Here is a 14,512-nt window from a genome sequence, read left to right as displayed (position 1 = left end):
AAAGAAAAAGAAATTTATTTAATCCACTGACACATTTGAACTAACCTTTCCCCCTTTTTTTATTAAGAAAATTTTCTATTCACTTTACATACCATCCACAGATTCCCCCCTCTTCCCTCTTTTGGATTAACCTTTTAAGCAGTTTTTGCAGGCATGCATTGTAATGGGGACTCTTGGGCAGGGAGTGAGGTGGGGGTAGTTAGCCTTCATAATGAAGTCACCTTCATGCATAGCTGACAGTCGTCCTGCCCTAATTTGTTTTGCTGGTTTAAGTCGACAGTGACAGCTTCTGGCAAATCTTAAAGTGCATCACAGTGCAAGTTTGTAGCTTTGTTTCCCTCAAACTTATCCTTTCAGACCAGATAGAGTCAACTACCAAGATTAGGGTCTGAATCCTTGTTTTATAAGCACCACTCACACATGAAAAGACCAAAGAGGAAACAAAGAGTGACTGAGACAGAGAGTACTCTAAACATCCCTCAAATTATGCACGAGATAATCCAATGTACCTCTGAACCAAATGTCACCTTTGTGAAATGATGACGTGAACAATGGGAGCAGTCTCACTTTCCATACTGTAGTATTATCACACACACACACACACACACACACACACACACACACACACACACACACACACACACACACCCCGCAACTCCCTTGATATATAGCAACACAGATTCAGGTAGCAAAACACCGGAGATTATGTTAATAGCTTCATTCTTCCAGGGAAAATAGTCTCAGGGACCTAGATGGGCTCAATTGGGAGCACCTGATGCTGCTGAAAATAATACTCAATGGTGAAAAGAGGATGTGCTGATGGACTGGTCTTCAGTGCTGGAGTTACCTTGTGTGCTGGAGGTGGGAAAGCAAACATAATACACTGGGGTCTGGGAAGAAGGTCAGTTGGTAAAGTGCTTGCCTTGCAAGCATGAGGACCTGAGTTCAGCTCCCCAGAATCCACAGAAAAAGCCAGGTGCACAGTGTGCGTTCTGTAATTCCAGGATTGTGGAGGCAGAAACAGGTGGAAACATGGAAGTCAGTGGCCAGCCAGAGTACCTCAATCAGTGAGCTCTGGGTTTGGTGAGAGACCCTGTCTCAAAAGTAAGGTGGACAGTCACTATCACAATGACCCTTTGGGAGGCTATGCCAAACCACTGACACAGCAAACAAAATTGTTCTACTTTTTCATTTACGTGTGTGTGTGCGCGCGCACACGCACACACAATGGTGCCTGTGTGGAAATCAGAGACAATTTTCAGGAGGAGGTTCTATCCTTCTACCATGTGGGCTTTAGGAATCAAACTCAGATTATTAGACTTGGCAGTAAGTGCCTTTACCTGAGCTATCTTGCTGGCCCTACAATAGAAGGTGGGCCAACCTTGGGCTGTCCTCTGCCATTGGAGGCACTATGGGCATACAGGTGCACTGAAGGATCAGGCATTCCGTTAACCCAGGAAACTGATAAGGAATTTTGAATTCCAGTCTACTCCAGGAAACTGATAAGGAATTTTGAATTCCAGTCTGCTCATCCTGGATAGATGTAGGTTGCTTGTGACTTTGCTCAATTTCATCCTTTTAAAGGAACCCTAAGCCTGTCAAAAATACATCTGGATTCCGGTTATTTCCCCCAAGTACCTTCAGCACACTTTCTTCTTCTTGGCCATGTCTGCATCCAGGCACTGATTAAAATAGAATAATATATTGCAGGTCTGTGGCATTTGCTAGAAACCTCCCTTCAGAATGATATAAACCTAACTGGTACTGTGAAACAGACTGGTTTAATTTTCAAAGAGCAAGGCAAGCTCATCCCCAGGAAAATCATACACAGTTGGTTTCACTCAGCAATAATTGGACAGTATTGACTTGCAACCAAACGTGTCACTTAATTAAAATGAACAGGTTTCACATTGTGAAATTGGAGTCATGACTCTCCATCAGTTTCCGGGGTTAATGGAATGCCTGATCCTTCAGTGCACCTGTATGCCCATTCTGCCTCTAGTGGCACAGGGCAACCCAAGGCTGGCCCACCTTCTATTGTAGAACAGCTGCTCTCCAGGTGGCCTCGGATTAACCCAACCTTCTCTTGTTTCTTGCTTGTAGTTTTTGAGATTACTGAAGAATGTGCTTGGAATTTGATATTCTGAGATAAGAAGGGACAGCCTGAAACAGCTCCAGCCTTGCTCCTATCCTTCCTATGGAACACAGCATCTGCAATTAGGAAGGAACTGCCCAGATTTTGTTCCTTTGTCCTAGAAGCACAATGTATTTCAAACATTTTGTAAGTGACACACATTGTTTTTAAGATAAAAATTGGGATTCTTTTGCTGTGGTTAAGTGCAGTATGAATACTTAATTTTTTGGAGGCTGGGTCTCACTAGATATTCAAGCTAGTCTGGAGCTCACTATATAGTTCAGACTAGCCTGAAACTCATGATCCTCCTGCCTCAGCCTCCTCAGTAGCCAAATTACAAGCATGCACTACCACCACACCTGGCTCTGGCATGAACATTTGAACTCCATGCACCCTGAGTAGCTTTCTTCCAAGCTTAGGCCTTGGAAGACTAGCTCACAATGGATCCTGGCTGCTTTTGATCTTTGCTGTCAGTCTATAATGAACAAATTCACTTCACTTAACTTTTATATGAATATGTTCTGTCTTGCTGGGCTCAACATACTGTGAGCCTGCTTCCCATATACAGTGTCCTATCACTCATAAAAAATCATGGAGAAAATAAGATACAAGGAAAAAGCTGTGTAAGCAAGAAACTCAGGGGGTAATCTCTGACTCTTCTGTCTCAGGAATTATTTATACCTAAACAATTCCCCCATGGTCTGCTGATCCTGAATCGTAGCAGGACTCTCAAATCTAACCTTTGTGTTGCTACCCACGTGTCAGGCCCTTATCACTTCTCTACTAGATCATTGCTACAGCAGTGTCTCAAACTACTTCTCTGCAGCAGTCCTCTGCTACTTCCACAGTCCCAGAAGAAATACACCTGACCTGTCATTCCACAGCAAGTTCTCTCAATAACGCTCTCTCAAAAACATTATAAAAACCCAGGTCCCTGTGTTAGACATACCCATGTGGCGTCCAGCTTAGTTTTTGTCCAGTCTGATCTCTAATGAGCATACCCTTCACTGCCCTAACTTGGGGATATTGACAATTGACAAAATTGATGTTTTGGTTGCTGCAACTGGAAGGAGCAGTTAGTATTGGTTTTCAATGGCTTGAATCTAGAATATCACTAAGCATTCTACAAGGCCAAGCACCCTACAACAACAACAACAACAAAAATCATTCATTCTCCAAACAGTAACGGTTGAGAAATTCTGTTCTGTTTGTCATGCTCCAAGGGTATAAAATACTTTTCATTGTTCAAGTTTATCCCAGTCAATGACTCTACAAGACCCTTGCCTTTGTATATAGTGTACCCACTCTTTCAAACAGCATCTATTTGTCCTTCATAAATCACCTAGAAAACAGCACTCTATTCAAAGGTTTTTTTTCTCCATGGAGCCTTTCTGTACAAAATAAGCTACCCTGGTTGCCCGGGGATGTAGTGATTGGGACAATCACTACAGTACAGTGTGATTGTCTAGTGATTTTTCTGCCTTCCCCTTTGGACTCTGAGCACTAACAGAGTAGAGAACATGTATTGTTTATCAATACAAGCTCCTCTGAGCCCAGCATAATGTTTGACATAAAGTAAGTGATTAATGAAAGAGTATTGAATCCTGAAGCAGCCAAAGCAGCCCACAAGAAAATGTGCATCTTATTCTTAATAATAATGAAAAGCCACTAGATGTCACTATTTAGTAACAGATATACCAGTTTGTACTAGTTATGGGGCATTTTAAGGAGATCTAGTTATATTCAGCTGCTGTACCTGACTTCTCCCTCAGTAGGCCACTTTAAAAGGATGCTGGGAAGATCAAGGACATTACAAAGTAAGTGAGTAAAGAGCAAGAAGCATGCTTTTCTCCTTGTTTTACTATTGACTTATTCGGCAATAAGAACCTGAGTTGGAAGTCACAGAGGCTCAGATTTGTCCGAACAAGAAGAAACAGCTGCAGCAGCAAACCATCTGATTCAAGCCCTCCACTTTAGAAGCAGGGGAAGCCAAGGCCCTGAGGGATATAAGACCTTACCCAGAAGCCACACAGTTGCTGAGCGAGAGCCCCTGGGAATCAACCTAACCAGGAACACAGGCTAGCACGTTCAGGCAACCTTTAAAGAGCTCACTAACTCCAATTAAGTAGACAGGTCTGACTGTTGAGAATGGGCACTTTCTCATCTGAAGCCCATAGCTAGCAGTGCTTTGTGCCTGTTGTTTCTGCATTAAGAAGTGGAGACACTGAGAGGAACAGGGCGACCCAAGGTCATTTCTCAAGATAAAACAAGGGCATTCACACTTGTATCTTCTTATTCTGGACATGTTTTTTTGTTTTGTTTTGTTTGGTTTGTTTCCTCATTCCAGCTCTGGGACCAAACCCAAGGTCTTCCAGCTTTGAGAAGAAATTAAAGGAGTGGTTCCAGATGTGAGGATCTAGCACCAGCACCATCATCCTCCAGGAGCTTCTTGCATCATCCACTACTCCAAAACTTGGGCCTCAGGGCTCTGGAACCTGTGATTTAGTGAGTTCTCTTAGGAATTCTGCTGCATCCTTACACATTGGAGCTGGAGAATCTCTGGCCTAGAGGTGTGGTGTCAGTGATCAGAAGTCTGTCCAACCAAGTGAAGCCCTAATGGAAAGAAAGCCCAAATGCCTGCTGGTACTGATCGGAGAATCTCTGGGGATGCTCATTTCTGTCAGGGACCATGAAGGGACCCGCTCCCTGAACAAAGTTCTGAGGAACAAGCTGTAAATGTTGACTTTCCTTTGAGACCACTGGTTCACAAAAGGCCATCATAAGATTTTTCTATACAATTCATAGAGGAAATAAATATCAAAGCCATTTTTTCAGTGGAAGAAGGCCAGAAAACTCATAGCAGTTAAGGTCATAGGAGTGATCAATAAAAGTTAATCAAAGAAAGGAAACAGTTACTTAACCCAAATCAATAGGAGCAAATTTTTATTATACCTATAGTTTACTTCTGATTTTTTTTCCTGAAAGTTCAGTCTTTAAACACCTTACCTTAATTTTGGAGTAATAGTGATACTATTGAAGATTATAGAAAAACAAGAATTGTGGTTGGTGGTCCTCAGTAAACTCAGCAGACAGTAGGGGGTATACATGTGATTGATCATTAATGCTGAAAGACTGGTCTCTATTCTCAGCTAAAAAGGTCTGAAGCAAATGCTATGATCTTCTCTCTGCATGTGAATAACACAGTCCAAGCAAGGAGGATGACTTTCCGTTCAAACAACATTAATATGTAAGCCTCAGCTAAATAAAAGTACAGTAAATTGAATTAAAAGCAAGCACACCTCTGATGGGACTAGATCCCTTCAGCCCTGCACTTGCTGTCTGAATTGATTTTCTTGTGTGGTTCATATATTGGCAGTCCCCAAAGGGGAGTTCCATAAACGCTGTGATCAGCAGTGGCAACAGCCTCATTAAAGAAGAGCGGGGCTTCGCAAGGGGACTACTTTGAAGCGGGTGGACGCTCATTCAGATGTTCTGGTTTTGGTACATTTGCCACAACAGTCTTGTGGCTTAGTAGTCAAGCTTTATCTAGTGAAAAGAGTGAGCCATCACATTTGCAGATAGTGAGCTACACAGGGCATTGATACCCATGACTTCATTTCATTGTCTTCCCAACACTGGAAGTCCCAAATGATGTGGACGCTGAACCTCTGCTTTCCCCTTTCAAGCTAATTCTCTGGGCTATCATTTGGCTTGGTTCACTCAGGAAGCCAAGTGGGACAGGACCAATTCTTAGGGGCCACAGAGCTATAGGATAACCAAAACTCACTATGATCACTCAAGGGATCCTTAGCAAGGGGTATCAGTTCCAAGCAGAGCATCTACAGAACAGAAAACCAACCAGGAACAGGCCGAAAGTCTTCTTCCCACCAAACAAGTTACAATGTTTTTTTTTTTTAATCAAAGATGGAACTCATATATTTTGATGGTCCAAGATGATTAAAATGCAGCCTAGGTGTGCCCTGATATCTAAGTTGGTATAGGATACTCTATGACACTTAGACAACAATAAATATTCTCTTTCTTTAAATATTTGTTTATTTTATGCATGTGTGCCTTGTTTTCATCCATACCAGAAGAGGAAATCAGATCCCATTACAGATGGTGAGTTCAGTTCCCAGCAACCATGTGGTGGCTCACAACAAATATTCTTGTGACAGGTGTCTCAAGACATTCTTTAAGTAACAAACGGCTGTATTCAGCTCTTCATGAAGAGGTTTTCGCTCTTCTTGATACCTCCACAAAGAGACTAGTTCTCTGGGTATAAAGTAACATTTTAACAAATGTATTTCCCCCTCTGGTTAACTAGCTGTGGGCCTGTGTGTGTGTGTGTGTGTGTGTGTGTGTGTGTGTGTGTGTGTGTGTGTGTGTATGTGTGTGTGTGTGTGTGTGTGTGTGTGTGTGTGTGTGTGTGTGTGTGTGTGATGGGGAACCTCCTAAGAGCACAGATGGCCTTCACTAAACAGAAGCCTGGTTTTGGTGATATCTTTTATGGGACAGACAAATTATTCAATTTTTTCCTCTATGGAAAAGAAAGACTTCTAATATGTCTGAATTCAAATTCAAGATGGAGTACTTTATATAATCAGTTATGGGGGTATTAATTTAAAAGTAGTAATTCCCCTCTTTCCCAAAGCCCCATAGGTTTCAAAGTACATAAATATAAAGGGTTTTGCAAACAGTGGGAAAACTGAGTTTTATTTAACAAGATGTAAAATTCCAAGCTTTATGACCCGTGGTCACCAATCTTTACCCAGAATCCACTCAGTTGCTTGGCATCATGAAGAGCTTTGCAGCTTACACCACTTCCCCGCCACCTCTATTTTTACATTCTAAAATTATGTTGTGAGTTTTGGTTCATTAATACTCCAAGTGTTTTGGAGGAGGGAGGGAACTTTGAGAGAAAACCCTCTTTAGTGTATACATGAGGTAGACTTGGGGGGAGGGGGTTGCAGGAGGTATGAAGGGACATAATTTCTCTAAGTCACATGCTGACTAGTTTGCCACTGATTAACAAATTCAGACTACCTAATTCCCTTCCCAGGACCTCTTTCCTGCTCACATGGTATTTCTCGGGGTTCTGAGTCTTTCTATTCTTCCTATGTGACATTCTATGCCAACCTGCCATGCCCTGAGGGTGGGCATCTGAAGCCAGCGATAGGGGTTGGCTCTCTTCCTTCCTCCAAGCCCAACATGAGTAGGTGGGGCTAAGGAAAGGAACTCTCACACCCTTTGGCATCAGAAGCAGGCAAGGAAGCTTCTAAACAACCTCCCTGTGGTTACTCTGGTTTGTGTCTCACTCATCAGAAGATGTTTCCTATAACTTCTTGAGCTGGAAATCCAATGGTTCTGCCTTTTGATTGGCCAGTCCAACCACTATAAACCACGATATGCTTCAGGTTTCAACTAGGAAGGAATAAAAACAATATCTAAGTGACATCTAATTTGGTAACCTACACATCTAAGGAAGGACTAGAGTGTCCTTTGACTTTTAAAGATGGCGGGGGGTGGGGGGTGGGGGGTGAAAAAATAATACTCAAACAGTGTTTGTTACTATTACTGCTGGTGGTGTTGTTATATGGATAAGGATATCCAACAAAAAGATTCAAGCCAACCACCCTTCAAAAGCGCACAGCCAGATACTGATCGTCTGGTAGTTCTGTATAAGCCCTGAGCCCAAACTCTTGAGCATAGCTTCAGTCGTCATAGGCCAGGAACAAAAGCAGCCTCATGGGGGAGGTAACATCTGAACAGAGGGCAGTTGGCTTTGACAAAGGGTACTAAATGACTTGGGCTAACCCTGCAGTTTTGTGGTCCTACTCTGAAGCCTTGGGAATGGGATCCGAGCATTTCAGAGCTGCAGGGTCTTGGGGTTGGGGTATAGCTGATAACTATTCTAGCTCAAGCTTTCCATTCCACAGATACACAAACTGATAGCCTGTTCTCTTCTTGTCTCCAGATCCTGAGAAATGCAGAGGCATATGGATTCTTTTAGGGACTGCCACAATGACAAAGAAACAAGTCACAGCCCTTTAACATGGTAAGTGGTCAATAAATATTATTTAGGGCAAGTTTAAGGGCTGGCCCCATTCATCCACCCAGGGTCTGCTGTACACACACTGTCAGCCAGGCAGGCACCCCCTCAAGGGTTCTTTTTGCAGAAATCATTAGAGGAAACCTAGTCAGGAAAAATGCCTGCTCTCAGCATTATGCTATTTTCCAGAACAGCACAGGGGGAAAGTTTCTCTTAAATGAAGGCTGCCCTTCTTGTGCCCTGGGTTGATTTTAATGAGCTCCAATATTGTTTTAAGGTACTTCGAAAAATGAAGTGCAAAGTTTGGCTTTGGTGGGGAGACGCAGACCTTCTTAACCATTTCACCTGGAAAGAATTGGAACCATTCAGAGTCTCAAGGGCTGGAAGGGTCATGAATTTCATAGGCTTATCCCCCTGGAGAGAGTTTTCTTTAGTTATTCCAGCTGCCAAAGACATACATTCTGAACAACATGGCAGCACCACATGTGTGTGGAAAACAGCATTAGTATAGTAACAAGCACTTCCTTGTGTCTTCATACTGATAATAGAAAAAAAATAAAACTCGTTAATCTGCCACCTAACTTTTTACCAAAGAATCCAACACAAGCTAGAGTGAGTCCAGGAGTGTGGAGGGACTTGACATGGAAGCTCCTGCTTTGGCAGAAGTTGTAATCTTTAAAGTTAGTACAGGAAGCCTGGAAGAGGGCTATGTGTCTTGTATATCAGAGATCTATCTTTCATGTGTAGACAAAGGAGCTTGGACAGCTCTGTTTCCCTTTTAAGGTAAAAAGGGAACCTCCTCCATAACCAGTGGTGCAGTATTGGGAAGCCAAAGGATGATTGCCCTCACCATCACGTCCCCCGTCCGTCCCCCCCCCCACGCCCGATATGCTCCTATAGGTAGCAATTCAAAATCACACTGGAATGTCTGGAATCTGAAAGACATTTTTCTTCAGGTCCAAAACATTTTAGATGGAGTAAATTTATAGTGCATGAAATCCAACGCCAATGTATACTGTAAAATGTAAGTCATGGTTTCGTTTGGTTTTGTGAATATGTAAACATGCCACAAATTTTGACAGAGTTTAAAAAAATGGCATACTATAAACACCATCTTGTGAAAAACAGAGCCTCAGTTTGTGGAAAAGGAGAGGGGCCATGCTATTTGTCATGCTGGGGAGCAGTTCTCAGAGAGGACTGCCTGGAATGTTCCCCATTGCCAGTCTACACGCACTTAGCTATGGTTGCTTTGTAGATAGTGAAAGTTATGTCTTAGATGTAGACCTGGCCACCTGATTAAAGACAGAGGCCATCACAGATGGAGGTGACCAATCTGTATTTTGCTCAGAGCCTTGACAGGCCTCTTAAAGGTCACCTGGTTCAAACACTTGAGCAATGAGACACTAAGACTTTGAGATGATGGATAAGGACTTGCCCAAGGTTACACATTCTTCTTATAGTATAGCTACATTCCAAAGCCAAGTCTTCAACTCCTTGCTCGGTATTTAAATTTTTTTTAAAGAAATTAAAATTATTTATTATTATTGTTATTATTCAGATATTATGACCAGGTGACTGGCAAACAGAAATGGAATTTATGCAAAGACAGCTCCTCTAATGAGTGAAAGTTCACTTCTTTTCACTGCATGATCTCAAAGTTGTAAAAGAGGTCTCACAGTCAGTGATCACTTGGAGAGAGATGTCTGATCCTGAGTTCCAAACTTAAGGCAAATACTAGAAGAGAAAGCATCCTGTGGCTTTTTCATTCAATACTGACACTGAACATGTGCCAATGGGAAGCTGCATTCATTCATATATGTTCCACTTACAAGGCAGGGCTTCCCTTCCTCACTTGGTCTTTCTTACTAGACGTGAGGTTCATTCTCAGAGAGGGTGACTAAAGGTGAATTGAAGGCCACAGATTCTGGATGAGATCCTCCATTTTTCACTGTTCTTTAGCATAGTAAACACTAACATCAGAAGAATTCTTTTCTCCCAGTTTGTCTCACCAACCACAGACTTGTTCCTTAAGAGCCTCAAGAGCCAAACAATTTGGCACGTTTCCCATCTCTCAGAAGAGGGTCAGACATCTTACAAGATGTCATACTTGAGGGACAGTTGATAAACTATCTACCATGAAACTTTGAGACTGTCCAGGATATTCCTTTTAGCTTTCTCCTACCTGCTCTACATCAGTTCCTTATTCTACCCATCAGAACAAATGTGCTCTTCTCGTCCCAGTGCTGGCCTTTCCTCAGCAGCAGAAAATTGACAATCATAATCCTATCTGAATGGGTGGCAAAGTCTGTTACTTTCCCGGGTCTCTCCACTGAGACCTGAAACACTCTAACCTTAGCTGCTGTTTCTTCTTGTCCTGTGCTGTCAGAATGTCTAGCTGCTCAGACAGCTGACATTTTCCATCCCTTATCCTAGATCTCCAGATCTTCATATTAGTAAGCCTTTCTGTCTGTCTTTTCTTTCTTTCTTTTCTTTTCTTTTTTCTTTTTGCTTCCATTTCTCAAAAGCTCAGGTCTGGGAGGAAAGGCATTAACAATACATTTGACCAAGATATCACCTATTTAACAGCACCAGAAGTTTTGTAAGAAGCACACATCCCTAAAGGGCAATGCCATGCCCTCCTCACTCAATGAGGGAAGTTCAGGCAGCATTAGGGAGAGTAGCATGACAGAAGCCTTGGCGGAGCGACAGCCTGCAGGTCGCTGGCTGCTGTGTACAGGAGAAAGACTCTTTCCATAGTTATCATCAAGAGGCTTTTTTCTTTCTGCTCAAGGAAAGCAAAGGAATTTGAAATGAGGCCATTTGGTGACAGTTTGATCAAACTTTTCCCCCACCTTTTCAGAATCATGAATCAGTCATGAACACAGTAAGTTAAAGCAAGATTTGATTTCCCTAGGGCTATTTTTGAAGTTCCGTTGTTCCCCTTTCCCACCTCCTTCCATTTAACATTCATGAGTCAAGGTGTGGGGAGAACACACCGACCTTCACCTGGAAAGAATGTACTGACAGTTGATATATGGGCAGGTACGATATGCAAAGGCTGGCGTTGCTGCAGTTCAGCATACCAAGTTCTGTGCTGGTGATGAGGGCCTTAGCGCTGAGATACTTGACTAGAAACCTTGGTATTTCTTGGTGCATTTTCAAGGATTAAAGTGCTATTGCCCCATACCTTTCTAAAGGCATCACAGGCTCTTTCTTCTTTTGTCCTAAAAGAGATCTTTTAACACAGTACATTTGCTTTCACTCTCATTAGATTCTCATGGCATGCCTGTAAAATAGACAGGTCTAGCCCATTCCACAAAACACAGAAATTAGTGCTCAGAAAGGTGAAAGGTCACATACCTAGTAAGCGATCAAGTTGCATGTGTCTTAAACCCATGTCTAGACGTCCAGACTCATTTTGTTATCCGGTGCCACTTTGCTTATTTTTAGAATGAAAGGAATTTTGTGTGATGGAGTATGGAGGTTTCCGTAACTCTTAACAGCACAAGAAACCAAAGCCAGCCTTGTGGGGTGGTATGATTTGAAGAGTGCTGGGGAACAGAGTCCCTCCATCTCATAGTAGCCAGAAGTCCATAACAGAAGATGTATGCCTTTTGTTTAAGTATCTGCCATGTGAGTGTGTGTGTGTGTGTGTGTGTGTGTGTGTGTGTGTGTGTGTGTGTGTGTGTGTGTGATAGGGAATAAGAAGTGGAGAGTCATAAGCTATTTGTTTGTTTATTTATTTAGTTCTTTTTCCAGACAGGGCTCTCTGTGTAGCCCTGGCTATCCTGGAACTAGCTCTGTAGACCAGGCTGTCCTGGAATTCACAGAGATCCTCCCTGCCTCTCTCTCCCTAGTGCTGGGACTAAAGACATGCACCGCTACCACCTGGCAGTCATAAGCTATTAAGATTTATCATTTACATAGAGGAGACTACAGGACTTCCAAGCTAGCCTCCTGTGAACTTACAATCAGATCCCACATTGAGAGGAGACGGTTTGGGGTAGAGAAGGAAGTGTACAAGGCATGCATATTACTGAGCATCAGGTTTAGAGGAAAGAAAAGGCAGCAATGAAGGAACACAAAGGACCCCACAGGAATTATACTGGGGCTGAGAACCTGTCAGAAATCTCTGTTTTAAAACACATGTGATATGCAGAAGGGAGATAAGGGGACCAGAAAGAGTGGGAAAGAAGAAACAGGGATAAATAAGAGCAACGTACAGTGATACATTTTGTGTACTAAAAAGTAATAATAAATCACATTCATATGAAATTAGAGCTACAAAGGGTAAAGGCCAAGGCTTTACAGAGGAAATTAGCAGACTGGATTTTGACATAATAATATCGATGACTTTTATCACTAAGTTACTGGTTCGGTCTTGTCTTCTATTTCAGCACTACTCCCCAGCCTATGGACCACACACACTAACTAAGCAAACTGACCTCCTGCTGCCTCACAGCAGATGGCCACCAATGGCTTTGCTCCATGCTGTTTCCCCCAGGCACAACATGGTCTGTTTTTTCTCTCTTTCCAAATAGCTTATAGGAAATCCACAGGGGATGAGTTTGAGAAATATCTAGGGATGCCCAAATCCACACATGGTCAAGTCCCTTATATAAACTGATGTGTGAGGTACATCCACACCATGCACATCTGTCCATACAGACGAATCATCTCTAGATTACTTATAATGTCCAAATGCATGCAAACACTATGCAAATGCTGTGCTAATAATTCTTACATTCGACTGTTTAGGGATTAATTACATGCAAAAATATCTGCAGGTGTTCAGGACAGTCACAATGCTTTTCCAAATAGTTTTCCTTTAGATTTGGTGAAACCACAGAGGTGGACCCCACGAACACAGAGAACCAACTGTACCGTTGTCATAAGGTTCCTTTCCTCCTAATGTTCACAGCTGAAGCCACCATGTATTCGTATGAACCTCCGGAAATGCCTCTTTGGACATCCTTCAGAGCAGTAGTTCTCAACCTGTGGTTGTGACCCCTTTGAGGGTCCCATATCATATTTACATTACGATTCATAACAGCAGCAAGAGTACAGCTACAATATAGCAACAGAATACTTTTATGGTTGGGGGCCACCACAGCATGAGGAACTGTATTACGAAGGTTGAGAACCACTGGTCTAGAAGATGCTGCTCATTTGACCTTGTAATTCGTGTCTGGGTCTTTTCTTCCCTCCAAGTTCATGGACATTTTACAAAGACAGCAGATTCTCTTTCTGTCCTGTTTTTCTTCTGTGGACCTTGTGGGCCCAGAATCACACAGAAAACCCAACCACTGACAAATGCTTTGTGTTTGTGTCTCTGGAATCAGACTGCTCTGGAGGCAAGTTCTAGAGTATATTATATAATACCCCTAAAGTGTGTCTCTCCTATTCTGAAAGCATCTACTGCACAGAACTGTGATTCTTCAGTGGGCTAGCCTATGTAAATTGCTTAGCAAAGTGCAAGACACCTAGCACAGATTCCCCAGCCTCTCACAAGTGTATCACTTTACTCTTAATGAAATGTGCTGTCCCGTCAGGCTCCTTTTAGCCATAACCAAACAGAGCTGTTATCTCGAAGCAAAAAGAATCATATTAGGATGCCTTTGGGCAAGAATTTGTTAAATGACCTGACTTCCACTATATTTACAGTGGTATTTGCTCCTCAAACTGCAAGGAAAGACAGGAACTGGTTTCAACTTGAATTTGATATTTTTGTGGCCCACACACTGAATGCCACCAAAGCCTCTACTCCCTGAACAGCGGTTTGTGGAGATGGAATAGCGGCAGTTTTTCATTTTCCAGAGTCCACTCACCCTTCCAAGAATCTCAATGCCTCATTGATTCATAATACAGTGCATAAAGATTTCATTTTTCCTGCCCACAGTGATACATTATGGAGGCAATCTGTTTTGCCACTGAAAAGTTTGCTTAGTAGAAAAATTTGGAGTTTTGACATTCAGGAAATTACAGTCATCTGTAAAACACGATTGATATGCCAAGGCTAACATTTTCATTGCACTCTTGGAGCCAGAATAACTATGATAAAATATGTGTTACCCCACACACATTTCAGGATCTTTTAAGGAAACATTAGTTAGCACTGGGAACCTGCCTCCCTGGGCTCCAGGATTACAATGGCAATACCAGACAGCTGCTCCCTTCTCACCAGTATATCTCCATGTCCAAACCAAGACTCAGGTGCTATGACAAAGCAATGACTTGACCCATGTTCCATCTTGGTCCTGGACTGAGCACTGGAGCTGTTCATTCTCATGCTGCCAAGGTAAAGCCATGAAGGGGAATCAAGAGGA

General features: G+C 42.5%; 1 protein-coding gene across 7 annotated transcripts in view; it reads right to left on the bottom strand.

The window, feature by feature from the left end:
* Hs6st2 (heparan sulfate 6-O-sulfotransferase 2) overlaps positions 1-14,512 on the bottom strand; it is a 279,059-nt gene that overhangs the window by 5,576 nt on the left and 258,971 nt on the right. The window lies entirely within an intron of this gene.

This window comes from Peromyscus maniculatus, chromosome X, assembly GCF_049852395.1.
Source record: "Peromyscus maniculatus bairdii isolate BWxNUB_F1_BW_parent chromosome X, HU_Pman_BW_mat_3.1, whole genome shotgun sequence".
In the NCBI taxonomy this organism is placed as follows: domain Eukaryota; kingdom Metazoa; phylum Chordata; class Mammalia; order Rodentia; family Cricetidae; genus Peromyscus; species Peromyscus maniculatus.
This window is presented reverse-complemented; position numbering and strand designations above follow the sequence as displayed.